Source organism: Typopeltis vanoorti, chromosome 18 (assembly GCF_054136105.1).
Source record: "Typopeltis vanoorti isolate ZY-2024b chromosome 18, IOZ_Tvanoo_1.0, whole genome shotgun sequence".
Taxonomy (NCBI): Eukaryota; Metazoa; Arthropoda; class Arachnida; order Uropygi; family Thelyphonidae; genus Typopeltis; species Typopeltis vanoorti.
This window is the reverse complement of record NC_143566.1, coordinates 99,921,165-99,936,692: the sequence shown is the minus strand read 5'-3', so window position 1 is coordinate 99,936,692 and position 15,528 is coordinate 99,921,165.

Genomic DNA, 15,528 nt, shown 5'->3' with positions numbered 1-15,528 from the left:
ATTCGTTACGCAACAATTTTATTATCTCTTTGTGTGTGTGTGTGTGTGTGTGTGTGTGTGTGTGTGTGTGTGTGTGTGTGTGTGTGTGTGTGTGTGTGTGTGTGTGTGTGTGTGTGTGTGTGCGTGCGTGCGTGCGTGCGCGCGCGCTCACGTAAATGAACAAATATTAAATAATAAACTATTATCTCACACCAGGCGATTTAAACCTGTACTTCAATGGACACTCTCTTGGGCAATGGGCATCGTGCCATGTAACGAGTCACGTGTTAGTAGACGGATAAATTGGAGGAATATGATGCTCCCAAGTCAGTGCACCTATGCTCCGGGTGAAATGGCTACGAGAAGGAAGCTGACGGAGTGTGAAAAGATGGCGTGTTGCAGGCCAATCTCTTCCGCAAACTATTGACAAATTGGGCCATCCAGGGTCAACAGTCAGTGAAGCGCAACTGCAAGTGCTACCCGCAGTAGCACTTGCAGTTGAGTCCCACCACACTCAGCAAACGTCACCATAAGGTGCTGCGAAGGATAATATGAAAAAAAAAAAAAAAACACCATTCGTCTGCCGACACATTGAAGAGTTCCAAGGATCGACTGGAACATGAATCTGCACAAAAACATTTATGTTCCAGTCGATCCCTGGAACTCTTCAATGTGTCGGCAGAAGAATGGCGTTTTTTTTCATATTATCCTTCGTAGCACCTTATGGTGACGTTTTCTAAGTGTGGTGGGACTCAACTGCAAGTGCTACCTGCAGTAGCACTTGCAGTTCAGTTGCGCTTCACTGACTGTTGACCCTGGATGGCCCAATTTGTCAACAGGTTGCCGGAGAGATTGGGCTGCAACACGCCATCTTATCATATGGATTTCCATGGTAGGACAGCAAAATGTAAGCTCCACATTACCCGAACCAACATCCGTCGTCGACTTCATTGGTGCAAACAGCATGTTCAGTGGGACGTGGAATCCTGGAAAGCTGTGCTATGGAGGGTCGGATGACGCTACATCCTCTCCCGAGCAGATGGACGGGGTTGGGTGTGGCGGATGCCCGGTGAACGTCTTTTAGCCGAGTGCTTAATCCCACTGAGGTGGCGGTGTGATACTATGGTTCTGTTTTTCCTGGTTTGGTCTCGAACCTCTGTGATGCCACGAACATTGAACTCCGAGTTGTATCTGAACATTCTGGACAATGCAATGCTTCCTACTTTGTGGTGTTTCTACAGAACTGACCATTGTCTACTTAAGCAAGACAATGCACTGTGTCATAAGGCTGCTACTGCTGTAATTGCGTAGTTTGTGGACCAGCAAAGTGTGATGAACGCCATCACGCTCGGCTTGTCCACAATCAGAGCTGAGTCCTGATTTTAACCATATTGAACATCTGTGGGATAAACTGGAGCATCCAGTGAGGTCTATTGATGCCCTTTACAAGTCCATCAGGGACCTCATTACATGCCTACAGGAAGAATGGTACAAAATTATCATTGATCTCTATCGTACGTTACTGAAAAGGATGTCCCATGGGATTGATGCAGTCATGGCAGTGAAAGGAGGTCCTGCATCTTATTAAGGTGGGCGCAATGGCTGTTTGTTCCTTATAATCTGGTGTCCGTTGACTTCTTTCCAAGCAGTGTACTTTGAAAAATTTGACCTTTGATCAGATGTCTTATACTGGATTCCAGGACTTTTAATTAAGGTTTAATGTCTTAAAGGATTTGATGATATTCAAACATAATATAGTGTATTCTGTTGTCTTAAGCTGATCTGATATATATCTTATTGGATAAAAGATATTTTAACAAATATCTTTTATCCAACTTGCCGGACACTACTGGTCTCTTCTTTGAAATTCTTTGATCTATTGTATTGGTTTAAATGTGAATGGCACTCAAAAGCTGAACGCCTATAATATATTCATACCATGAATGAAGTAGATTCATCGGTGAATCCAAGAGTGCTGTTTTAGAAACCAAACATGTATTTTTTAAACGCATTAAAAGGTCATGCAAAGGTCAAATGCAGGTCACAGGAGGTCAAATCACATATGTTAAATGAAAGTTAAATGACGTTTAAGTCATCTAAGATTTAGGGATAGTGACTTACAAAGTTGAATGCATGTTTTCCATCAAAGGGTTTCTGGATTATATAATGCTTACTATCAGGCATCCAAATCAATTGTGCCAAGGCTAGTTTATAAAGTTTCACATGTAGAATCGGTATTAAAAATTAAGAATTAAGTCATTTAAGATAACAATCATTAAAGAATTTGTATTTTAACATTTTTAACAATTTATTGAAACTCTACACAACACTTTTGTAATGGGTTTAAATGAATTTCTTGAAAATTTATATTGGCTTAATAAAGTAAGGATTTCCGCTTTTTTTTAGGAAAACTTATTTTTTAAAAATAAAAAACATGTTTTCGTAAATTTTTATCAACCTCATCATTTTAATTAATAAGACAATTTATATTGTCTTATTTCGTTTACGTTGGGTCTGCAAATATTGTTACCTGCATTGGATAAACAGAGGCGGCGTCTTTGTAATGATTAAACTAATTAAAAGGAACTCGCATTAAAATTCTCACTGAAAGCCTGGGTTTCGTCAGTTGAAATGCAAAGAGACACACAAAGCGGAAATTATTGCGAACATTACCGAGATCATGAGATGCATGTGGGGAACTTTCTGAAACTGCGTTAGCTGCAATGGGAAAACGGAGCTAATTCTTATAACAAAACTAATTTACTTAAGAACTAAATGAAATCCACTCTCTCAAAGTAACTCAGTGGCACTGTGTGCGTGATATTTATTGTTATGCTGGAAAAGAAGTAGAATTACCATTATGAATTCCGTTGCTCAAAAGATCCATACTAGATCCCTTTCCCACACCCATATAAGGAACTTATATTATATCTATACGTATTAGTATGTCCAGATTATTTGGTGGAATCTGGAATCAAGGATTGCTTATTAAATCCTTCTGTAGACTATAGACTACCATAGGAGTTCGTGGATGGATATATCCAGTGCTCAGATACTCTGAGTGGAATCTCAAGGCTCTATACCTCACTCTCTTCCTACCGTCGTAATCCTGTTCATAGTTTGGCTGATGACCAGACGCTCCATTACTGTTTTTCATTTGACAATCCATGTATTGCTTGAACATTCGAAGCCTCAAGATCTCCCAGAACTAGAGACTTCAATTTGATTGTAGAAACATATGTACTGTTCTGTTGTCCAATATATAGTTTCACTTCTAACCCACAAATTATTTTCTTGCCCTCTTTTTTTCCATCTTTCTTTATCGAGCTGAACAGTCTTCCTCAAATAGAAATACAATCTGGAGCTGTTCAATAAATAAATATCAATTTTTATTTGTTTTGTTTTATCCACTTGTCTATTCAATACCCTTAGATGTTGCAGAACCTGCAGGCTCTGCAATTATAGCTTTCAAGACTTACGTAAAAAAAAAAATTAAAACCAGAATATTCTTCCTTGTCACATATAATTAACTACTTGAATACAACACGAACGATATTTTGTTAAAAAAGTATTTTAAAACTCGCATGAAATTTAAACTGTAGTTCTTCTGGATATGAAACATAGTCTTTATCTTTCTGTTACAATTTTACATAGTTATTATTGCATCATTATAAAAATAATACTGAATTTAAATACATCCTCTAGATGAAAAAAATATTTTTAATTAATCTATATAATTTCCATAGATTTTATCGAATTTAAGTTAATACAGGTATTACGTCTTGCTTCCATGACAACAATAGATTCTGCGCACAAAATTGAAATTAACAACAGAGCATTTGACACAATATTTATAAAATTTATTTTTTTCTTAGTTTTGATACATATGGGAAGATTTATAAAAATGTTATTTGTCACCTGTTATCTAAGGCTGCTTTATTCCAAGGATACCTTAATTTTTCTCAAATAAAATGCGAAGATATTGCAGCACTTCAAAATTTAGACAACACGGTTTGTTCGAGTGTTAGGGTTTCGTCATTCTGAACGTTTATTATTATTATATGTGTGAATGGTTTGTGTTTTTTTTCTATGAGTGCTTTTGAATGACAAGCTCATATTTAAATATAATCATATGTCGTTCTGCTCAGAAAAGACATAAGGGACTCATCTGATTACTGATAGTGTAGCACAAGGTAAGGCTTTGATTTTTGGTGCAATTTAATTGCTATTGCTTCGTTTAGCCTACGCTTGGTATTGCTGGCAGTCCTTTGCGGCTGCGGGATTTTCTACAAAATTTCTTCTGGCAGGTCTCTAGACCTGTGGGATTTCTACTAGCGCTCACACGCAATTAAATCGATATGAGCGTGTCTGACCTAGACGTCGTCAATGATTTGCTCGATAAAGAGCCGGCTCTTATACTCATTAATAAACTCCAAAAGAAGTTCAAGCTGAAATGGCCTACTAGCATAATCGACCCCGACATCATTATGGAGTCACTCGATAAAGGGCTAGCACTCACTTTTGTTAAAAAGCTTCTCAAGAAATTTGAACGAGATTGGCCCGGCTACTTAAACTTATGTTCTTCACCTGAGGTCGATGTTGAGGAAAATGAAGACTCTCCTCAAGTGGAGGAAAAACTCAATCTAGTTGTCTCTGCCTCTAATCCTTCTGATCAAGGAGAGATCCACGCTCGTAAGAAGCGAAAAACTCTCGTTGCTGAGCCAACAAATGATGTTAGTATGGATGAGGACACTCCCATTTCAGATCCCTCTGCCTTCCCCAATGAAAAGGTACCACCGATTATCCTAAGGGAAAGGCAGAGATGGACAACACTAAGAACCATCATGGCTAACTTACAAATAAGTTATAGATCGGCTAAAAATGTACCGTAGATGAGGGCATAAAAATTCAGCCAGCCACGGTGGCTGATTATAGAAATCTTACAAAGCAGCTGGACTTAAGAGGAACAAAATATCACACGATTCCACTTGCCTCCGAAAAAAAATCTGAAAATGGTCCTAAGAGGAGTCTCCGAGAATATTTACACGGATGAAATAGTTACGGACCTCAACTTACAGGATCTACCCCCCCCCCATAAAGGTCCTAGAATGTTCAGGTCAAATAGGACACCTATGCCTCTAGTCTTAGTAGAGATTCATAATATTTACAAAGATATATACAATCTAATATGAATCTGTGGACATAAAATCATTCCAGAACCATTACAAAAGAGAGCATCTTCTGGGCATTGCCACAGATGCCAAAAATTTGGCCATGCCCAGAAGCTATGCAAAGCCCAGTAAAGATGCTTAAAATGCGGCGAGAATCACCCCACAAGCACCTGCACCAAGCCAAAATCCACCCCGGATAAGTGCGCTAATTGTGGGGGTCCTCATCCTGCTAATTATAGAGGGTGTATACATCACTCCAAAAACAGATGGAACGATCCAAATAATCAATCTACCTCGTCATCTAGTGCGAGAGTTCCTGAAGTTCAGGCTCCTCAGTCCTCCAAAAGTGAGAACATGACAGCAGGTGCTCGCCCACCATTAACAGCCCTTAAGAAAATGAATCTTCAACATCAAGCGAGAACATATGCTGATGTGGCCCGCTCTAAACAGATAGTACAAACCCGGAACTTAGCTAATCCATATTCAAATCTATCAGCTATTATCATCTCTTCTCTGGCAAATATGCTGCAGGATTTCAGCAACACAAATCCATCACTAAGTGTTACAAAAAAAGATTTTTACAGCAAACCCAATCCATATTATCTGCACTCTCTGATGCATGGGAAAACATAACTCCAGATTCGCTTAGGATTATCGCTTGGAACGCCAACGGTATAAAAACAAAGTGTTGGAAATCCAGAAATTCAATCATAGATATAATGCAGACATATTTCTAATCAATGAAACTCACCTGAGACCTGCCAACAACATAAAAATCAGAGGGTATCGGATTTACAGAAACGCCAGACTTAACTATAGAGGTAAAGGTACAGCCACCCTTATCTAAAACTATATCAACCATTATTCAATAACTAACCCTACAACCTCGAAATCACAGGCATTAATGTCCCCTCACAACCTCAATTGGAAACCTAAATATTTTTGCTGCTTACAACCCTCCATTAAAAACATTGTTGACCTCAGATCGGGATGCCATCGTTGGAGTAAAAGGACCGGTCATCATCGCTGGAGACTTCAATGCAAAACATCCTCCCTGGAACAGTAAATCTACCAACAAAAATGGCCGCATACTGTTTAACTACTCAAGTTTCAACTGAATAGCTGTGGCTGGTTCTTCTATTCCAACTCATATCAGTCCAATTGGCTCCTGTGGCCTCCTAGATATAGCTGTCCTCCAAAATGTCAAACTGCAGTACAACTAGGATTCACTTGACGAATTAACTTCTGACCACAACCCTATTCTGCTCCAATTAGGCAACCAGAAGGGACTGTTCCCCCCGCCTCACACCATCATAGCTTGGGAAAAACTATCCAATGTGCTCCCAAACTACTTTGGTCCTGTTGCTCATATTAACTCTAAAGAAGAAATGGATTCTGCAATCAATAAATTTACTCAAGAAATCAATGCAGTCTTATCATCTATCATCTCAAATACACTTACTTCTAAGCCGAAAAGGCTTCCAGAAGATATTATGAACTTAATCAGGGAAAAAATAAGACAAGAAAAAGATACTTTAATACCAGGGCTCCCCAGGGAAAAAAGTTACTCAACCAGTTGAATGGTGCAGTGAGAGATACACTGAAGATCTAGAGAAACAAACTATGGGAAGATAAATTAGCTTCCATTTCACCCGGTGATCAAACCTTTTGTAAACTGTTACGAAATATCAAAAATAAAAATAAAACTCTTTAAAAATAGAACTACTTCCCCAGCTGAAATTTATGACATTATAAAGAATTTAAAGAATAAAAAAGCTCCAGGACCTGACGACATATCCAACAAAGATATTAAACTACTACCCCGAAAGGCCATCGTACATCTTACAACCATAATAAATGTTATGTTCAGGCTTAAGTACTTTCGCTCTGCATGGAAGTTGGCAGACGTAGTTCCTATATACAAGCCTGGAAAGGATCCTCAGCAGCCTCAAAGTTATCGTCCCATAAGTCTGATATCTAATCTGGGCAAAATAGCAGAAAAAGCTATCCTTTCCAGAATTCAACTTTCAGTAAAAAAATTAAACATCCTTCCTTCAGAACAGTTTGGTTTTCGCCAGTTTCACAGTACCACCCAACAAATTCATAGACTAATCGAATTCATTACCGCAAGTCACAATTAGCACCAATACACCGGAGCAGTTTTTCTTGACTTCGAAATGGCGTTCCATAAATTCTGGCACTTTGGACTACTATACAAGTTGATTTTAGCTGGCATTCCATTAGATCTAGTCCAAATTATAAAGTCATTTCTTAGTGGCAGACGAATGCAAGTCAAACTAAATGATATATTATCTACCCAGCCACGAATCTTGGCAGGAGTGCCTCAAGGGTCCCTACTGACACCGATACTTTTCATGATTTACATGGTGGACATTCCCCACAATCCAGTGTCATCTATCATTGCCCTATACACAGATGACACAACTATACTAACCAAATCTATTAAACCGCACCTTGTCACCAAGAAACTGCAAGAAAACCTGCAGATATTAGAGCACTGGTTCTCGGAATGGAGATTGCAAGTAAACCCTCAGAAGAGTATCGCCATGCTCTTCACTAAAAACACAATATCTCCCAAAGATGACATCTTCCTATTTAATACCAAGATTCCCTGGAAACCAGAAGCGAAATATCTGGGTGTACTGCTGGACAGAAAACTAACTTTCAGTTCACATATAAAAGCCTCATGTACAAAAGCAAGAGTCATTGCACAGCTTTACCCTCTTATCAATAGGAATAGCAAGCTGGATACCAAAATAAAACTGCTCCTTTATCAGTTGATGATTCGACCCATTATTACTTATGCGTCCCCAGCCTGGAGCCACACCTCAAGTACAAATATCCTCAAACTACAGAAAATGCAAAACAAATGTCTCCGCATGATCTTAAACGCACCATGGTATATCAGAAATGTCCAACTCCATCGGGATACAAATATCCCCTACATCTACTCTTTCCTGCAGTCTTCAGCAGTAAAGTTCTTCTCTTCACATCCAAATGAATTAGTGCAACAAGCAGCAAATTATGATGAAACAGACTTCTCCAAATATAGGAGACCCAAGGCCATCCTTTAAATCGCTCCCACCCTTATAGTCAGAAACGTCTTGCGTCTTGCTTCAGACAACACAGACATCTGTAACACGATATACCAAGTATTATTGTAGCCGAATATAAATGTGCATATTGACGTGGCAATATCCATGTGCTGTAGAGAACAAGGTAAGAATTAGATATTTTGCCAGTCAAAGGTATGATTATTCTTTGCAGATTTTTTCTACTTTTTGATTATGAACTCTGTTAATTAAATATAATAATAATAATAATAATAATAATAATAATAATAATAATAATAATAATAATAATAATAATAATAATAATAATAATTGTCCAAGGAACACGGCCTTGTAGTGCCGGTGGGACTTGCGTGCTTCAATGATGTTGAGAGCTGCGCTGGCAGTAACATAAATACCAGCACGGCCACCCTTGTTAGACAGATCTGAACTCAGTAGCCAGACTAACAGTGCTTCATCCTCCATTTTAATTGAGAAAAGAAAGAAGAAATCCATACTGAATCGGTCGACACTCCGGTCATCAAAGATTGCGTCAGATGTTGGGGATCCTGGGCATCAGGCGATAAGTGGATCCAGCTCTCCTTGCTCGGTTCTGTGCATCTAGAGCTGGAAGTTGAAAAGCGGCTGGAAAAAACCAAACGTGAAAAATGGAATGTAGAAAGAAAGAAAAAAAAACACGAAAGTTATGAAATGTTTTTACAAATTAACAACAGATAAACGGGGTTTAGAAAGCGTATGCACATTACTTGGAAAGAAAATTTCAGAATCTGCAATAACAGAACAAAAACTTATGGACCAAAAGAATTTCATTTTTGCAACAAAATATTTACTGAACTTCAAACCTTACGTAATAAACCAACAGCTCCTGTAACAACAAATCATCAGGAGGTAGCTACATTTAACCTCGAAATTCAACTCAGTGAGCATCAAGCTGACGATACCCCTCAGAATGTTTTGACAGAAGTACAGTGTAAAATGAAGTCAGGGATATTGGAACATATGTACGCCATAAATGACCGTATAAGACTACCATCTTTAAAGGCGTTGCGTAGATCTAAGCTATAAAACTCATCTTACACGCAAATGCTGTGATTAAAACAATCAGAAATAAAAGTATAAAGGAAACTGATTTGAACTATATCATTACAATGAAGTTTGGTCGCAAATTGCAAGAGCAAAAGCCGAGGATGAAACATTATGCACCATGGAAAATCCGATTGGAACGAAATGTTAACAAACTTCGAGCTGATCGGAGCAACTTAAAGAGTTTTAAAGAAGGACGGCTGAAAAATAATAGCATCAAAAACAAATTGATAAACACATAATTTAGCCAACAAAATATTGCTGAATTTATCCAAGAGCTAAAACAAAGAATTATGGTAGCTGCACAGAAAATTAAAAGATGTGAAGCAAGAATAAATCAATATGTACACAATATGGAATTTCGACTGAACCAACTTCACTTCTTCAGTCTCTCCAGAGAAATACAAATGCAAACAATCATTCACCAGAAGAAACACTGAAATTTTGGAAGTCAGTCTGGGATAATCCTACTGAACACAATACACATGTTTCATGGATTAAGGAAATAGAATCAGAAATGAAACAAAAACAAATGAAAATGCTATTGTCACTAAAGGAATGGTCAGTGCACAAGCTAGGAAATTAAAAACCTGGAGTGCGCCTGGCAAAGACGAAATACATGTATGTTGGTTGAAACATCTAACTAGTCTACATGATCGAATGACAGAACAATTTAATTATTTGTTGCAGTCAGGCTCAGTAGAAGACTGGATAATATCTGGGCCTACGTTTCTCTTCATGAAAATAAGGATCCGGATCCAAGAGACTATTGACCAATAACATGCATCAACTGTTCTTAGGTTGTTCACTGTAATCATAGCAAATTCCATATGCCACCACTTATCAGAAAATCAGATTTATCCGATTGAAGAAAAAGGCAATTTTCAAAAATCTAGAGGGGGGCAATATCAGTTCCTTATTGATAAAATGATCCTGAGAAACTCAAAAAAAAAACGAAAGGTTAACTTAAACATGGCATGGATAGACTATAAGAAAGCATTCGATTCCCTCCCACACTCCTGGATCCTAAAATCACTAAACATATTTGGAATTAGCAAAAACATATGTTCGTTTCTGGCTGCTACTATGAAATCATGGAAAACAACTTCAATGGTCAATAATGAACGGTTCGGAGATATTAGCATTAAACGTAGATTTTTCACGGTGATTCCTTGTCACCATTGCTCTTTAACATTTCTTTCATGCCTTTGTCTATGATTTTGAAGGAACAGAAACTTGGATATGAAATTCCTAAATATAATATTAAAATTTCCCATCTGTTGTATATGGATGACTTGAAGTTATATGGAACATCGGCACAATAAATAGACTCTTTTTGAGCACAGTTCATATTTTCAGTCAGTACATCAAAATGGAATTTGGTTTAGATAAATGCATGGCCAGTTTCCTCGAGATACTGAGGAAAAACTTGATATGACTAAGACGGGGCAACGGTTACAATATGGATACATTAAAAAAGAGAAACAGAAGTATTTATTCTAGCAGCTCAAGAACAGGCGATACAAATTAATGCAATAAAAGCACACATTTTGAACATCAGTAATATCAGTAAATGCAGATTATGCGATCAGAAATATGAAACTGTAGAACATCTAATCAGTGCATGCAGCAAGATAGCTCAAAGTGACTATAAATACCGCCTTGATCAAGTGGACAAAATAGTTCATTGGCATGTATGCAAAAAAAAAATGCCTTTCCTACTGATAACTGGTGGCAGCATAAAATAGAGACAATATTGGAAAACGAAACAGCAAAAATTCTCTGGGACTTTAGAATACAAACTGATCGGCATTTGGAACACAACAGACCTGACATCACAATTATCGAACATCGACAGGTTTGGATTATCGATATCACAGTACCCAGTGATAACAACATTAACAACAAAGAACTGGAAAAAATTACTAAATATCGTGATTTGGCAATCGAAGTTGGCAGGCTGTGGCTTAAACACACCAAAGTTAATCCAATAGTTATCGGTACGCTTGGTGCAATTTCAAAGAAGCTATCCAACTATTTACAAGAATTAAACATCAACGAATTAATCACATGTGATGTAAAAATAACGGCATTACTTGGAACAGTCCATATTTTACGACGCAACCTGACAGACTATTTTTAGATTTTTGGGTAAAATCTGAATTGCTCTGTATCATTCCCAGTCAAATTGTTGTTTAAATGTCTTGTTTTGACTGTTATTCAATTGTGCGAATAATAATAATAATATTTTTTTTTAAACATTTTATTGTCTCAGATAAATTACATACATAGATACAACAATAGTGTATTGTAATATATTATAAATATTGTAATATATTATAAAAAATATATATATGCATAATATTTATAATACATTACAATTGTGAATAACAAATGCTGGCGAGTTATTATTTTTAAATAATAATAATTTTTTTAAATAAATAATATTTTTGTTCACTGCTAAAATATTTACACATATATATACAATAGTTATCTTGAGTGTAATAATAATTTTTTTTTTAAAAAACATTTCATTATGTCTCAGTATAAGTTACATACAATAATAATATTTACAGTATTTACAATAAGGATTATACAAAATTTTTTTTTTATGTCTCAGATGAATTGCATACATAGTTGCTGTAGTAATTACATGTATATTATATTTATAACGCATTACAAGTGTGTATAATAGATACTTGCAAGTTAGTAATTTTCTTCCTCAAAGCTTATCAGAGCTTATCTGAGGATAAGCTCTGATAATAATAATAATAATAATAATAATAATAATAATAATAATAATAATAATACTAAAAAGGCATTTTTCATCGAACGATGTGTTCCAGGGCGACTGCAAAAACCCAACTAATTGATGTGCGGAAACGACTATATTTAAAACTTAATGTTTTATTAATTTTTAGATATTATTCTCTTCTTTATCTAGATTATCATCTAAGGCTCTTTGCTGCATTTACCTTCTTTCATTCATTTTAGTCTTGAGCTTTTTCATTCCAGTTCTGGGTCCCCATCTGATCTAAGTCTTTTTAGATATTATTCTTCCAATGCATTCGCCGTCTACTCGGGGTCGCTTTCCGCCAGCTCCATCTTGAATGCTCGTTTAGCCATCCTCTCCTCACCCATTCTTTCAACACGTTCAAGTCATCAATCTGTTTGCTGGAATTTCATCAGCTAGAAGTGGGGATCTATAGAGTTCATACAGTTCTTGGTTATGTCTTCTCCATTTTCGTGTTGTGTTATCAAGTGATAACAAGTCGATAGACTGAGGAATTTATTTTCAAAGATCTACAACGATTTTGTATTTGGTCTGTTATGCTCCATATGAAACAATAGATCTAACGATTGTCTTCAATTTTTCTGTTATAACTCTCCTTAATAGAATTTTGGAGGATAATAAATGATGCACTGAATGATAAGATCTATCAGAGGCATATATTCTAGTTTTTATTTCTGAACTATTTTATTATTTTGAGTAATTAATGTTCCAAGATATTTGAAGGAGATGAAACTTTTAAATTTCAGGTTATCAATGGTAAAATCAGTGGCGGCTCGTGGCTTGAAATCGTGGGGGTGCTGCAACTTTCGAAATATACATACACACTGTAAGTACAGTGTATACGTGTTTGGAAAAAACATCAAAATTATGATAAAAATTAAAAAAAAAATTAAACATGAAAACATATTGTTCATTAGAGATAAAATTATACAGTTTGGTATAATTCAATATAACTTAAAAATAAAATCCATTATCATAACCCCAATAATGTTCTAAAATAAAAACTATAACAAATGTTGTGTCTTTGATTGTAATGTCCAAATATTTAAAGAGACGGAGTAAACACGATGAGCACTACGAACACGCTACTACTGGCGCAAACTGCATATAGACCACAGTGGAACTGCGCGACGGACAGTGCTGCATTACGCTAATAGCTCGCATCTCACTATGACGTGCATATTCTTACGCGCGTAGCAATACGACCCTGTGGTAAACGCAGTGCTGCTAGCGTCCTTCTCCCTCCTAAGTGCTACAAGATGGATTTTTATTATTTTTTATACAAAATAAGAGAATTGTATAGGATTGTTGATGATAAAATTAAATATTACAAGCAAATATAAATAAATTAATAAATATATTTATATATCCAGAAAAGTTGGGGGTGCTGCAGTTCCGCAGTGCCTATGCACCAGCCGCCCCTGTTTAAAATAGTCATTTCCCTCTTAATTGTGATTTCTGCATACTTTTAAATATCCAGTTTTCTCCTGGTTGATTTGTAATCCTAGTTTTTCAGCAGCAGTTTTGAATTTGCTAAATGTTGTTCTAATGTCTTCAACATTTTCTCCAACAAGGCAAATATTATCTGCATATCCTAATATTATTGTTCTGTTTTTGTTTTGTTTTTTTATAATTTCCCGAACACATACTTCTAATGCTAAGTTAAAAGGCGAAAGGGCATCTCCTTGCTTCAATGTTGTCTTAATATCAAAAGGTTCAGATCTAGTTTCATTAGCTAATACTGGCTGTCAGTGATGAAAATTTTAATTCGACGCATTATCTCAAGAGGTATTCCTAGTTCATCTAATACTCCTTAAAGGCCTTCTCTACGAATGCTATCATGTGCTTTTCTAAAGTCTACAAATAAAATATGGACCTGCAGATTGTATTCCCATTTTCTAGTATCTGTCCTAGTAAAAATATTTGGTCAACTGTTGATCTATTTCTTTGAAATCGTGCTTGATATCCACCAATAATTTCTTCAGCTGAAGGTAAGATTTTCTAGTGTAATATTAGCTAAAATTTTGTAGCCTAGTGACAGTAGCAATATTCCACCATTCACATTTGTTTCCCTTTTTATAAGTGGAATGATTAGCGATTTTTTCCATTACTACGGGTATCTCTTCTTTTTCTCATATTAAATTTACTAGCTTATGTATATGAGTGGTTAATTCATTACCACCATATTTATTGCCCTAATTTTTGGCTATTAAGAGATTAAAATACCAATAGGATTTTTTTACTTCTTACACCTCTAATTAATAGAAGAAATATTATCCCTTGTTTTAGCGAAATATCTTTCAGTAATGAATTTTGAATTGTGCAAGGTTGATGCTTAGAACTTAGTTCTTTACTCATCTGATTTTGAAAAGATGTATGAAATCAAATGGCCAATGGGTAAAAAAAAAATAAATAAAATAAAAACTTCTAATTTTGAAAATGTGCAATATCAAGTATGCATGAAAATATTTGTTCTGCTTTGAAATATAATTTCTTAGAAGTTGTTTACAAGCAAACTAGACTACTTATATTTGTTCTGTTTGAAATATAATTTCTTAGAAGCTGTTTACAAGCAAACTAAACTACTTAATTTCTTAGAAGCTGTTTACAAGCAAACTAAACTACTTATAAATTCTACTGCGCATTTAATTTCTTCGAAGCTGTTTACAAGCAAACTGTGAAAACTAGTTATATAGAAATTCTGTTCTATGGCGCATGGCAAAAATCACATTCACCCTTTTACATCAAACGAATAGTAAACATATATTAGAAATAGAGAAGTGTATGCCAATTTGTTTATAAATTTTAGGAAAATCATTTTAAATTATGAAAGTAATCTTGTTTTTCTTTATACTTTTTTATTTGCAGTTATTTTTCTTACAAATAATATAAAGAAATCTTTTTATTTATTCACGTACGAAAGTTTCTCTATATCGCATGTGATTGAAAGGAAATTAAAATGATTTTACGTTCAAAAGATGTTAACTTGATCGTCTAGGAAGGATTAGGGAGTTCATTGGCGATAATGTATTTCGCTCGTAAAACACGGACTCTTAAGAGAATGAAAGACTTAATTGAACTTTTCACGCGCGCATCTCAACAAATTGAAGAATTGCATTAAGCGATGAGTTCTCTGTTTTTAATCGAAGTTTCTATTTATTTGCAAAGATTTTCCTGATTGACATTGAATTTCGCTATCAAGTGAATTTATTTTGTAATGAATTGAAGAAATTCTTTCGTAAAGTGGAATAAAACCGAGAGAATTCTCTGCATTTCCAAATAAGTGCATGCATATTAAAGAGCTTACTATATATTGGATTTCTGTTTTTTAACTTTCAAATTTTCTTTTTTTTTTTTTTTTTCAGATTTTCATCAAAAATCTTATTGTTTTGTTGAAAGATCCGAAATT